Source organism: Silene latifolia, chromosome Y (genome assembly GCF_048544455.1).
Source record: "Silene latifolia isolate original U9 population chromosome Y, ASM4854445v1, whole genome shotgun sequence".
Lineage (NCBI taxonomy): Eukaryota > Viridiplantae > Streptophyta > Magnoliopsida > Caryophyllales > Caryophyllaceae > Silene > Silene latifolia.
In genome coordinates this window covers 277,911,141-277,927,260 of record NC_133538.1, presented here as the reverse complement: position 1 = coordinate 277,927,260, position 16,120 = coordinate 277,911,141, and the positions used below count along the sequence as shown (strand labels likewise).

General features: G+C 36.5%; 1 non-coding gene across 1 annotated transcript; it reads left to right on the top strand.

Moving 5' to 3' along the window:
• The first annotated feature begins 176 nt into the window (after positions 1 to 176).
• LOC141635173 (small nucleolar RNA R71) lies at positions 177 to 283 on the top strand. Its single transcript, XR_012539877.1, has one exon. It is a non-coding gene; the product is annotated as a small nucleolar RNA R71 (small nucleolar RNA).
• The last annotated feature ends 15,837 nt before the right edge of the window (positions 284 to 16,120 follow it).

Below are 16,120 nucleotides of genomic sequence, written 5' to 3'. Positions count from 1 at the left end.
TAGTAGCCTTCCGAGGTCTAATATATTGTGAGTTATGGATCGCCATTTCCTCAATCTTGTTCCATGTTTGATTATCGTCAACTTCAGTGAACATACCATTTGATCCCATGTTGAGAATGTTTCTGGAGTATTCATACAGACCATTCCAAAATTGTTGTACCAAGAACCACTCGCTAAGTCCGTGATGAGGACATTGGCGACAAGTTTCTTTGAATCGCTCACAAGCTTCATACAAAGATTCTTCGTCCCTTTGTTTGAATCCCGTGATTTGGGCTCTTAGCATGTTAGTCTTTTTCGGAGGGTAGAACTTCTTGTAGAAAGCAAGTGCCAACTTCTTCCAAGAGTCAATACCAAGAGTAGCCTTATCAAGGCTCTTTAACCATTGCTTCGCGGTACCAATCAAAGAAAAAGGAAATAAGACCCATCGAATTTGGTCTTGAGTCACTCCGGTTTGAGAAATCGCATCACAATAGTCACAAAAAGTCTCCATGTGAGAATGAGGGTCTTCACTAGGCATCCCCCCAAATTGGCTTCTTTCAACTAATTAGATAAATGCGATTTTGCAATGAAATTATCGGTCAAATGTTGTGGTGTGGGAGTATCATTTGGTCGGTTGGTACGGAATGTGATGAAAATTTAGGAATTGTGAGTTGATTTTGTGGTTGATTTTGTGTTGGGTTCTCCTCTCCTTCTCTGGCAAAAGGGTCGATGAACTCAATAGTATATGGTTGAATATCCACAACCTCACCAATACCTCTCAAAGTATTTCTACCAAGTCTTCTGTTGTTGGTTAAAGTTCTTTCAATTTCGTGATCAATGGGTAACAAGTTAACTTGTGATCTTCTAGACATGCAAAATATCAAACAAGTCGAAAATAATTAGGACAAACCTTGAAGAGTTTTACTTCCCCAAGGCAAAGAAAGACTCAACTAAGAACAATCAAAGAAAATCAAATCAAGTTAATACCGTCCGTCCCCGGTAACGGCGCCATTTTTGGTCGGACTATCTTTTTCGGTTACTTGTCGTTAGGAGTACCTAGACCAGAACAATATTTATAACTTCACAAACTACTCTACTATTAGTAAAGAGGTAAGTAACGGTCGGATCTCAAGGGACGGGTATTGATGTAGGATTTTCGATTGCAAATGGTCGTGTCTAAGGGTGTCACAATTTGAGTTGAGATAAGAGATCACTAAACTAAATAACAATGTAAATAAACAAGCAAGATGATTAAAATGAGATGTAGACAATTGATTAAAAGCACTAGGGTGTCATGAGTTCATAGAGGATTCATGGGAATTGATCATACAAACATATTCTCAAATTATAAGCAAGCAATTATTGTTGTGATAGGATCGAGTTGGTTTATATCTTACAATCCTACGAAGGTTTGGGTCCCAGAGCCAAATCGATTAGATTGTACAACACCTACAAGTCAACTTAATCCTCCCTCTACTCAACTATATGCATGGTCTAATGAGACTCGAGTTGGTTTATGTCTTACAATTCTCATTGAATAGGTAAGTGATGGGTAAAAAATGTAAGGATTCATAGGCTCGCATTTCATCAAACATAACATCTACATAAGTTGAGATCACAAGAAGCAAGCAAATAAATTATGTGAACATATTAGATTAAGCATGAATCATTCCCCATGTTTTCCCCCTAATTCCCCATTAACCCTAGTTAAGAAACTACTCACTCATTATCAAGTTTAACATGCTAACAAGGTTGTCAATCATATTAACAAGGCAAAACATGATGAATGAATGGAAATGATTAACAATAATTAAAACAAGGATTAAGAGAGAATTTATACCTAATGATGAGTCCAAAATAATAAGCAAAGAATAATAGAAGTACTTGATGATTGATGGAAGGTTGTCAATCTCCTAATAATACCTAAATAATCTTCAATTACCCAAAATAAATGATGAACAATAGAGAAATTAAGGAAATGAGATTTGTATTAAAGCTTAATTAAGAGTTGATTACAAGACTAAGATTAGATTAGAATAACATAAAAAGAGTATATAAAGGACATCATAATCTAATTAGTACAATGGGGTATTTATACTAAGGATTAGGTACATAAATTAGGGTTACTAAGGGCTTAAATGACGATTGAGACCCTTAAGAAAAGTTGAGGAAGTGCTACTCTCGAGGGAGATGCGCATATCCGTTTTGGTGATCTTCATGGAGTACGGTCGTCCTGAGCGGCTTGGCTGAGGGACGGTCTGCACTGGAGAGGAATCCGAGCGGATTGGTGAGGGCAACGCTAGGGTTGAGAGCAGGCCAGGACGCTCATCCCGTGCACTACGACGCCCGAATTGTTAGCCAGTCAGCTTCTCTTCTTTTCTTTCTCCAACAATCCTCAAGGATCTTGTTGGAGATGCAAGGATCTTCTAATCATTGCCCATTTACTTCATTATTTACATAGGCCTTCTAGTCTTGTCTTCACTTTGATGGTTGGTCATTAGATTCTATCAATTTAGGTCTATTTTGCCATGAAAATGCAAGGTTCTTACTCCTTTTCTACCAAGGGATCAAAACCTCAAAGAGTATGCAAAACGAAAGACTAAAGATAGTAAATGACCCAATTATGCACTAAAAAGCATAGGAACGAGGCTAATTCAGGGACTAAATATGCTCTAATATGAGTCACATCACACTTGCTCCTCCCGCTTCTAATAAGCGGAAGAGACCTGACACTGCTGTCAGAGAGACCGGTGAGGGGTCCATACGGACTCAGGCTCGGCAAATGTCCATGACCATGAGCCCAACCCCTACACCTACTCCCATTGTCCCTCAGCCGGAGTTACCGGCTAGTTTTGTTACTCCTCCACCCTTTGAGGCGCCTGAGGTCATGGACCAAGAGCGCCGTGACGATCTGCTTCTTCAGATGTCCAGGAGAGTGGCCCTTATAGAGCAGGATCAGGCACTTGCCTTGTTCCCTCTATACGAGTACCACATGCACAGATGGCGTCCCGTTCCAGACGGCTGGCCACACCCCTCTTTCTACCGGTACCCGGCGGAGGGGTACCCACAGCCGGGGAGCGAGGAGGACACAGCTGAGAGGGAGGAGAGGGTCAGAGCCGAGCTTGATACAGGTTTCCAGAGGAGGAGAGGAGAGGAGGAGAGTGACCCCACCTACACGGTGGTTGACGAGGAGCAGGTGGAGGCTGATGAGTAGCTGTTGGTCTACTCACTTCCCCAGTTTTCCGGCTGGTTTTGGGGAAGTTCGTATGTATTGTAATTATTTATGTTTTTATTTATTTTTCATCTCCTTTAATTTTTTCATTTATTCATTTATTGGTTGTATTTTTTCTAACACCCGCGAATTTTCTGTTTTGGCATTTATAATTTAATTAGCCAATTTATTATTTTATTTATATTTTAAATTCGTTTTTTATAAAAATGTGGCTTTACATGTATAATAATAATATTAATAAAAATATCCGTCTTAAGTTTGTAGTAGGTTTGAAACGTATTTTAGTGGAAAATTGACTCAATTTAAGTCTTTGGGCTTAGGATGACCATTGAGCCTTTCTTTTATTTCTTTCCCTCCACCAATCCTACACTCAAAACCCTATCTTCTTCCTTCTACTCTAAAATTTCAGCAACTTTCCTCAACAAACAAACATGAAACATCATTGTTACTCCATTTCTTCCATTCCACTAAAATCCCCATAACTTGCTCAATTCTTATCCGAATCAAGTGATTTTTGCATCTATCTTCTCCTCTTTCCGTTCTCCATCCATTCATGTGATAAAGAACCCAACTTTCCTCATCCCCTTACTCTGGCCGTGTATATAAGGCACGTTTTTCCCCGACTAAATCGTTTTCTTTGTGTTTAGGTGAGTTCTTGGACAACCCGGAGTAGTTTTGAGTCGGAAGTGTTTTCTTTGAAGATCTAAAATAAAGGTAACGGTGCTAGGTTACTCGACATTATATTTAATTTATGTGTATTTATGTGGTTGTTTACTCGTTTAGTGAACAAGTTTACATTTTTACTTGTGTTTGTACGATGTTTGTATGTGACGGTTTTATACAAGTTTTACTTATCTATTTTGAGAAAAGATGGTACCTTTAGATTCATGGTAAAGTGGGTAAATGAATTGGGTAGTTTATTTGAATGAAGATTACATGTTTCATGCTTAAAATTTTGTCTTAAGACGGCTTCACTAATTGTCTAGAAACCATGTGTATAGGTTGTTGATGAGTGTGTTTTGTGGACTGTTTTTTAGTCGGTTTCTTGGGTGATTTGAGCCAAATTGTTAATTTCCGTCTCTTGTGTATATACATGTATGATTTGGGTAACTAGTATGGACGAATACCGCCTTACTCGTGCTTAGAAACCCGTCTTAAAATCACCCGTGTTAGCCTGGACACCCGTCAATCCTGACCGGGCGACCTCCAATACTGCTGAAAATATGACAGATGGGTCAGCAACGAAAAATTAGGTGGTTTAGCCATTTGAATCACTCGATTCGGAGTACGTATGAGTAAGTGGCGACCGTTTTACCGTTTCAAGTTATATAAATATACATATGCTTTGTGTATGGTGGTTGTTTATGCTTTTTATTCGTATCATGACCTAAGTTTTCTCTTGTTGACTCGTATATTTTTATGGGTTGTTCGGATTTTGGATTTTGGTTTGTTTACGGTTTGCCTCGTGTTTCGTATTAGTTAATTCTTTTGTTATCGGTTATTTATACTTTGTTCAAGTAACATGTAAATGTGAAATAAAATGTGTATTCATGATAAGAAAGCATGAAATGATGCTATATGCTTCATATTTGAGTTCATATTTATTTGTGTACATTTTGCCATGTGTTTTGTATTACTTGTTCCATTTTGAGCTCACTTGTTCCATTTTGAGCTCAAGTGACATATAAATATGAAATATAAGGTTTTTTCAAGTTATATAAGATTGAAATGGTATTATATACTCCACATATGAGTTCTTATTTGTTCATGGTCGAATCTTTATCAAGTTTCAAGTATGAAATGACTTAGTATATTTCATTTATGGGTGTACTTACTCATTTCCATATTTCCATCATATTTCAAGTATGAGTGATTTATTCTAAGTAACTACTTGTAATGAGTCGTTTTCTTGTGAAAATGTCATAATGATATGCTTTGCTTGACTTATCTTTACGCCCTATTTGTGCTGTTCTGGCAAGTGTGGTTTTGGTAACTAGAGTTTGACATTACCGTCGTTTGACGGTGGTGATCAGTTGATCCCATAAAGTCACACCTATAGGACAATTCCCTTAACAGATAAGTTGATTAATGGTATATCGATACAAATTGATCAATTCCTTAAATTTGAACAACTCATTTTGTGAGTGAGAATAAGTATCTTATTGTAATTTGATTAAATAAGACTCATTTTAGTAATTAATAGATTTCATTACTAAAATTGATTATTGTTTATGAAACAATTGAGATATGAATGAATAGTTAATGGTAATTACAAAATATTGTGAATTATATTAACATGACCCATGTTATACCATGTAATTGTGAATTACTAGACAATTTGTTATATGTAATTTAATTAATATATATTATGATATTTATTTGATAAATATGCATTAAATTAATTAATAACATGTTACATACTACAAGTGACATATTGTGTGACATATGACAAATTGACAAAATAAAATGGAAGTCCATTTTATCTAAAGTGGCCGAAAATTAGAGGGTGGAAGGAGTTAGTGGATGATTTATTTTAAATAATAATATAGACATCATCATTTCTACTCTAACTAGCCATGCACATCTATATTTTAGATAAAAGCAAAAGGGTGAAGGTCATACATTGGCCTTCCACCACCCCACACTGGCTCATTCTTTTCTCTTATTGAGAATTTGTTCTCTATTTTTTCATTTATGCAATATTTATTCACTCTCTCAACTTTTCTCTCTAAAATAGTTTTAGAAACTCAAAAATTATTCATCTAAAATTCTAATATCACTATATAAGATTACTAGTGTAGTAATAAAGATATTATTAGAATTATTTTAAGGGTTACTAATATAGTAATCTAGTTAGTTAATATATTAGTTTAAGGGTTTTTGTTTTGGGTGCAATAAGAGGAGTATCTCAATATTTGGGATTTTGGAGGATCATCCATTACATTTAAGCTCAAGAACAAATAAGGAAGGTGTCCTTATTTGTGACCTAATTTCGAACCAACAACAATTTAAGAACCATTATTTTCCTATTTTATATCTAATTTAGTTATGCATGCAGTAGATCTTAAAGAACACAAATTAAAATGTTAATTTGTTCACCATTAGAAAAGTCTAATAATAGGTATATGAACCAAACAATTGGTATGAGAGCTTTGGTGTTGCATGCATAATCGGTTTCGTTTTTCCGAGTTAAATGTAACTTAATTAAAACTAAATATTTTAGATTTATAATGATAAATCATGAAATTTTTGCATGTTATACATTCTGGTCCTAAAATGTTTTTAGGTCATTTTAATGATTTATGGATGATTATTGCTTATTTTAATGATTTTTAGTAAAATAATTACATTTTTATGAGTAAAAAGAACTTTTATTTACTAAAAATAGTTAAACTTCACTAATGGCCGTGATTTTTAGTATAACCTCACATGCATATTTTATGTATTGTATGTAAAATTTCGTATTAATGTGATTAATATTGCATGATTTATGATTTTTATGTGATAAAAATGGTATAAATGGAGGTTAAATGACTAAAAATAGTTAAACTTTGAAACATGCCATGAAATATTAATATGATGTCAGTTGCATATTTTACAGATTGTATGTAAAATTTAAGATAAATGTGATTTATACTTTTAATGGTTAAAATGATATAAATAGTGACTATTTTTTTAGCAAAAATAGCTAAAATCAATTTTATGGCATGATGTGGTATATATGATATGAATATATATGATATGAATATCAGATCTAAAGTTGCATGATTAATTTTGATTGATTAGGTATGTTTATTGATTTTTATGTCATAAAATCGATAAAAGTGCAACTTTATTTTGGTTGAAATTTTGCCATTTCCAGGTTTTGGAATTTTTTTTAAGAATGTTCAAAATTTTGATTTTTATTTTTCAGAATTTTTATGTTTAATTTGGATTAAATGGTAAAAGTCATGATTTATACGATTTATTAATGAAGTAAATTATATATATTTTTGGGCAAATTTTATTGAGTTATTGGAATCTTGATAATATTTTTGTATTTACAAAAATGTGATTTTGAATTTTTCCTAATTTTTATGATTTATTGGGAATTATTTCATAATTATTATGATTAGAAGAAGTTTAAACGAGCAATAATACAAAACCAAGTTGAGTTATTGTCAAATGTTTAGTGAAGGCTAATTTTTGAGTCCTAAGAAGGTTAGGATAGTTAATTTGGGCTTAAATTTGATTTAAGTATTGATTTGTGATTTTAATAAGTTATTATCACGCATTTCTATAAAACCGAATTATATACGATATAAGATTTAAGTGCGGCGATTTGGCACATTAATTTGGCATGTTAGACACATATATTTATGCTGCATTTCATTGATGAATGTCATATTTTATTTATGTAATTTTGAATTATGTAATTTTATCTTAGTTGGCCTTAGTTTTTTATTGGTATTACCCATAATGAATGGGAATATCGATTTGGTTGTAATTTTAATGTGATTTCGCATCACCGTTTTGTAATTTAATAGATTTAAACTTTTATTATAAATGTATAATAGGAATAGCTATGTATTTTTATTATTATTTTGTAATTCCGGAGTTTCCTAAAGACGGAGCCATTCGGAAAGGAGTTCCGGTCAAGACGGTGTTTTCCTTGTGAGCCGTGTCACTTGAAGTTCAGGGGACCAATGGAGTTCGTTTCCGAATTAGTAATAGAATATTAGATTTTCTATTTTAGGAAGGCCATACTAAGAAATTTATTGCTTTGCATTTTTTTATATGTTTGCATGCATTGCCAAATCGTCATAAACAACATATGCATATCATATCTTGTATTCGACCGTGTCATTTATGATTATCGTTAGTTCAAAAATTTAGTTCACTTCAATTTGATAGATAATAAATTGACTCGATCTCTCACGTTATTAAAAATTGAGATTAAGCCTTACCAAATAGTAGGACCCATGAATCCCCGTGACATTTGAGGTAGGTTCGGTTTTTCCGGGGTGCTTTCATTTATCATTGGGTAAGTAGGGTAATAAAACGTTATTGCACGCGAAATTTGGTTGGACTCAACAGGACATGAAGACTAGTCTTATGTTGCGAGGCTAGAGATGAACTTAACGTAATTTCATCGACCGAGAGTTCTAGGCGTAGAATCGGTTAAAGAGTTAAACCACTGAGTTATATTAGTAAGGGATGTATCGGTTTCCCCGTGCCCAAGTTAATATGGATTTTGATGTCTTATATAATTGGGTGGAGGTCATTATATAAATGCTAAAACATGCTAAAATGTTTTCATATATTAACGATGAATATTTCTTTTCCCACTATTTAGTTGTTTTATGTTGTTCTTTATCATTTCTCCTTTTAAATATGTGATATCAATTCGATTATAACACGAGTGGGTGATAAATGTCTATCCACCGAATTTATGTTAATGAGGGGTATTTCGGCACACCGTGCCCTAAGTTGATATGAGTTTGGATCATGGACACATTTATTCGAAATTTGGGTTGAACTCAACGAAAGTATTCACGACTATTTCCGGATGTGTTTCGGGCTAGAGATAAATATTAATGTAATTTTATCGACCAAGAGTTCTAAAAGTAGAATCTATTAAGAGGTTAATCCACCAAGTTATGTTAATAAAGGGTATTTCGGCACACCGTGCCCTAAGTTGATATGAATTTGGGTCTTGGAGTCATTTATCAAGTTGGGTAGAGGTCACTAGATAAATGAAATAAAACTTGTTTAAATTTAAATTGAATTTTACGAGTATTATTATTTTAAAAACGACATATGTTTTATTCCTTCTATATTTTGTTTTGTAGAGCGCTCTTATATCTCATAACAAATGGCAACTCCAAACACCAACGCCACACCTCTCACTAATACTTCATGGCTCCGATCCTTCATGGATCGTTGTAAACTTGAAAAGAATGGGTCAAATTTCTCCGATTGGGATGCCCAACTCAAATTAGCCGCCCAAGGTGACGACAAGCTTCGTTACCTTACCGAGGCCTCTCCACCCGAACCTAATACTAGGTCGACCGCCGCTACAAGGGAAGCATATGAGGCTTACCACAAGGAGTCCGCCGCAATGAAAAATGTGTTGATCTTTGCGATGGAGGCGAATCTCCAAAGGAGAGCCTTTAAGATGGGCACCGCTAATGAAATTTATTCCAAGCTTGTGACAATGTTTTCACAAACTCCGCGGATCATCCAATATGAGGCGGCCGCGGCATTCTTTGATCTCGACTTCAAAGAGGGCCAAAAGGTTAGCCCTCACGTGCTCAAATTGATGGAGCTAGTCGAGACCTTGAAAATTCAAAAGGTTGAAATCCCCAAGGAACTCATTGTAGATAGGATTCTACACTCCTTATCCAAAGTCAAAGCGTATGTTCAATTCCGGGTGAATTTTAACATGCAAGACAAGGACGTGTCTCTTGAAAAATTGAACAAGTTACTTGTGCAAGCCGAAAGAGACATGGGGTTAAATGTTAACCCACCTAAGGATGTGCTTAACATAAGCACCAAAAGCAAGGAGAAGTTCAAGAAGAATGGGAAGAAGGGTAAAAAGCAAGCTCCCACTTTCACCAAAGCTAAGACTTATGAAGCTAGCACTTCTAAAATCAAGAAGGGTCCTCTTGATAAATGCCATTATTGTAATGGTGTTGGACATTGGAAAAGAAATTGTTCCAAATACCTTGGTGATATTAAAGCTGGAAAGATCATTCCAGTAGGTAAATGACTACCCTTTCTTTTATGTTTCTAATTCAACTATGATATTGTGATACAAAGTTGTGATAATGTATCCCCTTTTTATTGTAAATAGGGCCTCCACCAAGCAAGGACAAAGGAAAAGAAAAGCAAGCTTGAGAAACCATCAAGAAGCTAGGAGTAACTTCCATGAAGCTTGGCTTTTTATTGTCTTATTTTAATTTATGTTTCGGATTTTAGAACCTTTTGATTTCCGTGTTCAACATGGAAATATATTTTGGATAATGGTTGTATTTTGGATAATGGTGGCTTGGTTTGCAACCCAAGTCACCCGTTTTATCGTATTTTATCCTTGTTCTAAAATTCGTCTTTATCCGCTTGCTCATAGAAACATATGATCATTTACAGTGATCTACTAAACAACTATAATGATGGGATTCATTATATGTCCACAAGCTTAAGGCTTGTATATGATCAATTATAAAGTGATATTGAGTTGATGAACTCTCTTAAAGGAATGTCAATCACCAAGTACAATCGTCAAATTTAAAACAATTAGTCAACCTATGAGATAGTCCTCCTTATACTTCAAAATCATTATTTGTGTCTCATAAGCTATCTTTGAATCTCTAGTGTATTCATTCTAAAGATAGAGAGGGAGAAAACGAAGACACAAAGAACATAAAGCAAAATTTGTGTACTTGTGTAAATGAGATCTATGCAAGAACGAATGATTTGTATACCTATACAGATAGTATACTCGAATAGATAAGATCTATGGTCTCGAATAGATGATATCTACATGAGAAAAGAGACCAAGTGAAGTAATCAAAAGAATATGTTCTCAAGATAACTACACGAGGAGACCAAAAGAAAGTTTTGGAATGAGAATGACTAATTTAAAGACTTAACAATAAGTTTTGACTAAGTTTATGAACAACATTTGACCAATAGTTTCAATATTGATATTCACATAAGAGCCTATATGAATTAAAGTTGCATCCTAGAAAATAAATGAGATTTATGACTAGAAGTTGCAAAGATTGATATACCGATATCCACAAGAGCTAAGTTAAGTATTAACCACGCTAATGTCATTACTTAACCTCATTATGAAAATGATATGGTTAAACCTCCTTCCGAAAAGGGTATTTTGAGAAGGACGTATATTAGATATTATTCATATTTAAACAATGACATTACTACGCATCATTATAAAATGAATGAGTTAGAGATTAGAATCTCTTTCCATAAGGTTAAGATGAAATCTCTTAAAAATAGGTATTTTGAAAGTATATGATGGGAACATATATGGTTTTATCTTAATAACTTAGCAAAGCAATATATATTTCAATTCATGAAATGTTTCGATTGAGTAGTCAATTGCGAAACATGTGGAATTATGTGGGAGTTGGAAATTATCATGTGAAGACATGGAATTTAGTGGGAGCAATCATCTTGTAAAAGTTTATAACTCATTACTCATTGAGAATGACGAGCTAATACTTTCTTTCACAAAGAAGTATTTGAGTTTTCAATTCTGGATGAAAATGGACTATGATGAATCCAATCACATCATGAGATGTTGGATAGGTATTGAGACATACACATCGAATCAACGAGAAACGTAGGTTATTCATGTCAATGAAAATGGAATTGCCATTAGCAGTCATGGTCGTTCATTGAACCTAGGAATGGTTGATCACATTATTATTAGTTACTAATGTTTCCGCCATTAGAATAATCATGCACATGTCCAATAATGAATAATATGTATAAGAGCATGATGAATCATTGGCAAGACATAGAAGAATCGTCATGAATTCTCGAGGAGAATCCGATGAACGATTTCAGTAATTGAACAAAACACTTTGTTATGTGTCAAGAGGTTGCACATATTAAAGTTCGAACACATGTAAGGATTTATGAAAATCGTAAGCTTTTCCTAATATGCTAGGACTTGTGAGAAGTGCTAGGCTAATCATCTTGAAAATTGTTACAAGACTCTACAAAACATTTACCTAGTGCATTGTGAGTGGGCGGAGTACTTGATCAGTGCAAGTTATATCATTCATCACAAATTCATTGGTTATGTGATAATCGACAGGGAAGTTCTTTCAAGATAAAGAACCCAAACTGAGGTTGGGAACCTATATGTGTACTTGGTGAGGTTCATGCTATGAGAGATAACATGAACGTAAAGGAAAATGCGATAAAAGAAGTTTGAACACATGGACACATGGTATGTTAAACTTCCATTGCAATCGTCTGGTTTTTACACACTTATGATATGCATCACAAGGTTGTAATATGGTATTGACTACCCGAATGTAATGTCGACATTTGTCGTTTGAGTTATTATTAACTCACCTTATACTTTGTTACATCCAAACGGGTTGTAGAGACAATTGAACCCTGTTAAAGTGAACACGGATTAGCATTGTATTCGCCCATAGTTAGTTACATGAGGTGACGTCTCGAAGTGGCTAGAGTGTGATGCGATTGATGGCAAGTTCAAGCGCCATGGAGTCATATGTGAATGACTAGTCGATCACATAGGCGGACTGTTAGGAACACGTTGTCGGGCCTTATGACCGCTTATAGAGTTCTGGCAAATTTATATAGCCTGGTCGTGGCGAGAGCTACTATAGTATTCTAATGAGTCGATTCTTTTGACTAAAGACTGTTCGCCTAAGATGGCATAGTTTCAGATTAACTTTGATTTATGTTCCTACGACCTTCGTAAATGGGGTCAAATGGGCATATTTTGGGTTATGATGGATGTGGCTAGTCGAAGGGAATGAGTGCGATAGGAATTGTCCACCCCTAGTCAGGGTTATAACAATATCTCAGGGCCACTTGAAGAGTAATGAACTGGAAATGCGTGGCCACGCTCGGAAGATATCTATGGTAGATAAATCCGGTCAATCAGTTATTCTCCATATCGAGAGGCTTCGGGGTAGGAATCCTTCTAATATCACCAGAGGGAGAACATGTTCCGATCTCGGTCAAACTAGACTTCGCTGCCACTAACAATGCCTCTGAATATGAAGCCTGCCTCATCGGCCTACAAGCAGCCATCACACTTGGCATCAAGAGACTAAGAGTCCACGGCGATTCCTCGCTCATCATCAATCAGGTGTTCGGATCATGGAAAATCCAAAGTGACAGCTTAGCTCCCTACCAAGCGAAAATCAATCAAGTGGCTGAGTTCTTCGACCAAATCGACTACTTCCACTTGCCACGAGAGGAAAATTAATTTGTTGATACCCTGGCAAAACTTTCTGCGCTCGTCAACATACCTGACGATATGACATCAATGCCCTTATGTGTCAAGAGGAGGAGCGAGCCAGCTCACATTTGTACCATCAACAAGGACGAGGAAAGCCATGATGAACCTTGGTACCAAGCCATCATCAACTACAAAACCAAAAACAAATTCCCTCCCAACTCCGATCAAAGAGGATAGAGAGCCACCCGTTTACTTGCATCAAAATTTGTGATGAACCAAAATCAACTATACAAAGGAACACCCTAAGGGACTCTTCTCCTTTGCATTGATCATCACAAAGCCAAAAACGTCACAGGAGAGCTCCACGACGGAGAATGTGGCCCTCACATGATCGCAATGATGCTTACTCGGAAGATCATGCGGTTAGGTTACTACTGGACCACCATGGAAGCCAATTGCCGTAACTACGTCAAACATTGCCACAATTGCCAAATCTTCGCCAACATACAACACATACCACCATTCCTTTTATACACTATGACATCACCCTGGCCTTTCTCAACCTGGGGCATCGACATCATCGGGAAAGTCAACCCGGTAGGCACCAAGGGGCATTGCTTCATCCTTGTCGCCATCGACTATTTCATCAATTGGGTGGAAGCGCAATCATATGCAGTCTTGACCGCCAAAAAAGTGGCCAAGTTCATCCAAAACAACATCATCTGCCGATATGGGGCACCCCATGAAATCATCAGCGATCAAGGCATTCACTTCCGGGCGGAAACTCAAGCCTTGCTGGACAAATACAAGATCAAATGACATCGATCATCCCCTAACCGTCCCCAAACCAATGGAGCGGTGGAGGCAGCTAACAAAACTCTTGTCACCATTATCAAGAAAATGCAAGACAACTACCGCGATTGGCCAAGCAAACTCCTATTCGCACTCTGGGGATATCGAGCCTCCATTCGAACACCGACAGGCGCCACACCCTTCTACCTAGCATACGGTATGGAGGCGGTTCAACCGGTGGAGTTAGAGTTCCCTTCTCTACGCATCCTACTGGAGAGTCAAGTCCCTGAGGCGGAATGGACCCATCGAAGGTACGAGCAACTCACTCTACTACACGGCGGCTCAATGCCTTACACAACGTCCAACTATACCAACGACGTATACAATGGGCATTCAACAATAAAGTCAAACCCAGGAACATCAAGGAAGGCGACTTGGTCCTAAGTCGGTCCGAGCACCATTACCCGTCGATCCGAAGGGAAAATTCAAACCCAACTGGGCCGGGCCATACCGGGTTAAGAAAATACTTTTGGGGGGTGCAGTGAGACTGAGTGACCTAGACAGGGAGGATTTTACAAACCCGACCAACCTAGACCAACTCAAGAAATACTACCCTTGAACCGTAGCAACCAACGACCTAACCCTAGTTTTACAACTAGGAACCGCTTTAACCCTTTTCAAGTTAAGTTCCTCAACGCGTTCAGATTTGAAATTGCATGTTTTATCGAGTCAAAGTTGCGGCACCTTGCCCGTTTCGAAGGCCCTTTGATTTGTCAAAGGCAACATCCATTTGCACTGAAACAAAAACCCCTGAACTACGAGCATGGTTTGATTTCACCTCTTCAGGTGGATACGTAGGCAATTCCTCTTATACCTGAGGGATACAACCATAAAACCCAAATAAATTTACAAAACATTTCGAACTACGATCATGGTTTGATTTCACCGCTTCAGGTGAATACGTAGGCAGTCCTTTCTTACACAAGAAGGATACAACCATCCCCGCAATCAAAAACCCCTGAACTATGAGCATGGTTTGATTTCATCGCTTCAGGTGGATACGTAGGTGTTTTAGCAGGATTTCCCCTGAATGGATCCGGCTTTATTTAAAGAGTGATTTGGGTATCTAGTTCTATAATTTTTGTATATTGTGAATGAATAATGAGGGAAGATGAAGTGTAAGGAATATCACTTGTATTATTTTGATAAGCTGAATATAAATTTGTATAAGTAATTGAATACACGAGAATGAAAGATAAATTGTAAAGTAGCTAAATAGAAACCAATGAATAATGAATCCCCTTACAAATGCTTGATTACGCTATTTATAATTCTACCAATATTAACGTTACATTATTCTCAACGTTCTTCCCCGTTTGTAGGAGTTGTTGCCAGATTAATAGGGCATGTTCCCTATTAATTCGCTTGACTGTTTCTTCTTCTTAACTCGATCTTCGATCTTTCCCGTTAACATTCATAGATGATGTAGCTTTATAGTTGGACTTGGTCTTCCTTGAGAATAGGACACGGTTATTGACTCATACAACTGCACTTTTTGTTTATCTTCTTAATCCAGCTTGTTTGAATGCCCCCCAGGCTTATTCTCGCATTTACCATCAGGCTTCTCTTCCAGGATTTAGTAGCCTGCTTGCTATAATATTCTTTAACAACTAAATAGTAGTTAGATTTGTCCGGTCTCTGGTTGCCTCACTCAGCCTAGTAAGGTCAGGCCAGGTTAGAGTCAGACCAAGCTAAACTGGGCCTAACAATTGCCCCTTGACATTTTACCCGTGCTGGATCAGGCCAGGGGTGAGATGTCAACTTTACCGGGTTAAACAATAAAAAGAATTGTGTTTACTCAATGACCCTTAGACTCCTAGTTGCCGTTAAACACTTGCAACGGCTAATTTGTGTGATGTCACGCTGGCAGTTTTGCGTTTTCTAGGGTTTTTACACCGTTATTTCTCTCCTATAAATATGGTATTTGCGACGAGTTTGTTTTTCACAAAATTTCTTCCACTTTCCTTGCTCAACTTTCTCTAAAATCCTCCCCTGTTTCCCAGGAGTCTTACTCTGCCAACTTATAATTTTTCAATAAATAAAATTCATCACAATAAACTAAATAATAAAGGATATGGGAGCCAAAAAGCGTCCTGCACCCCAAA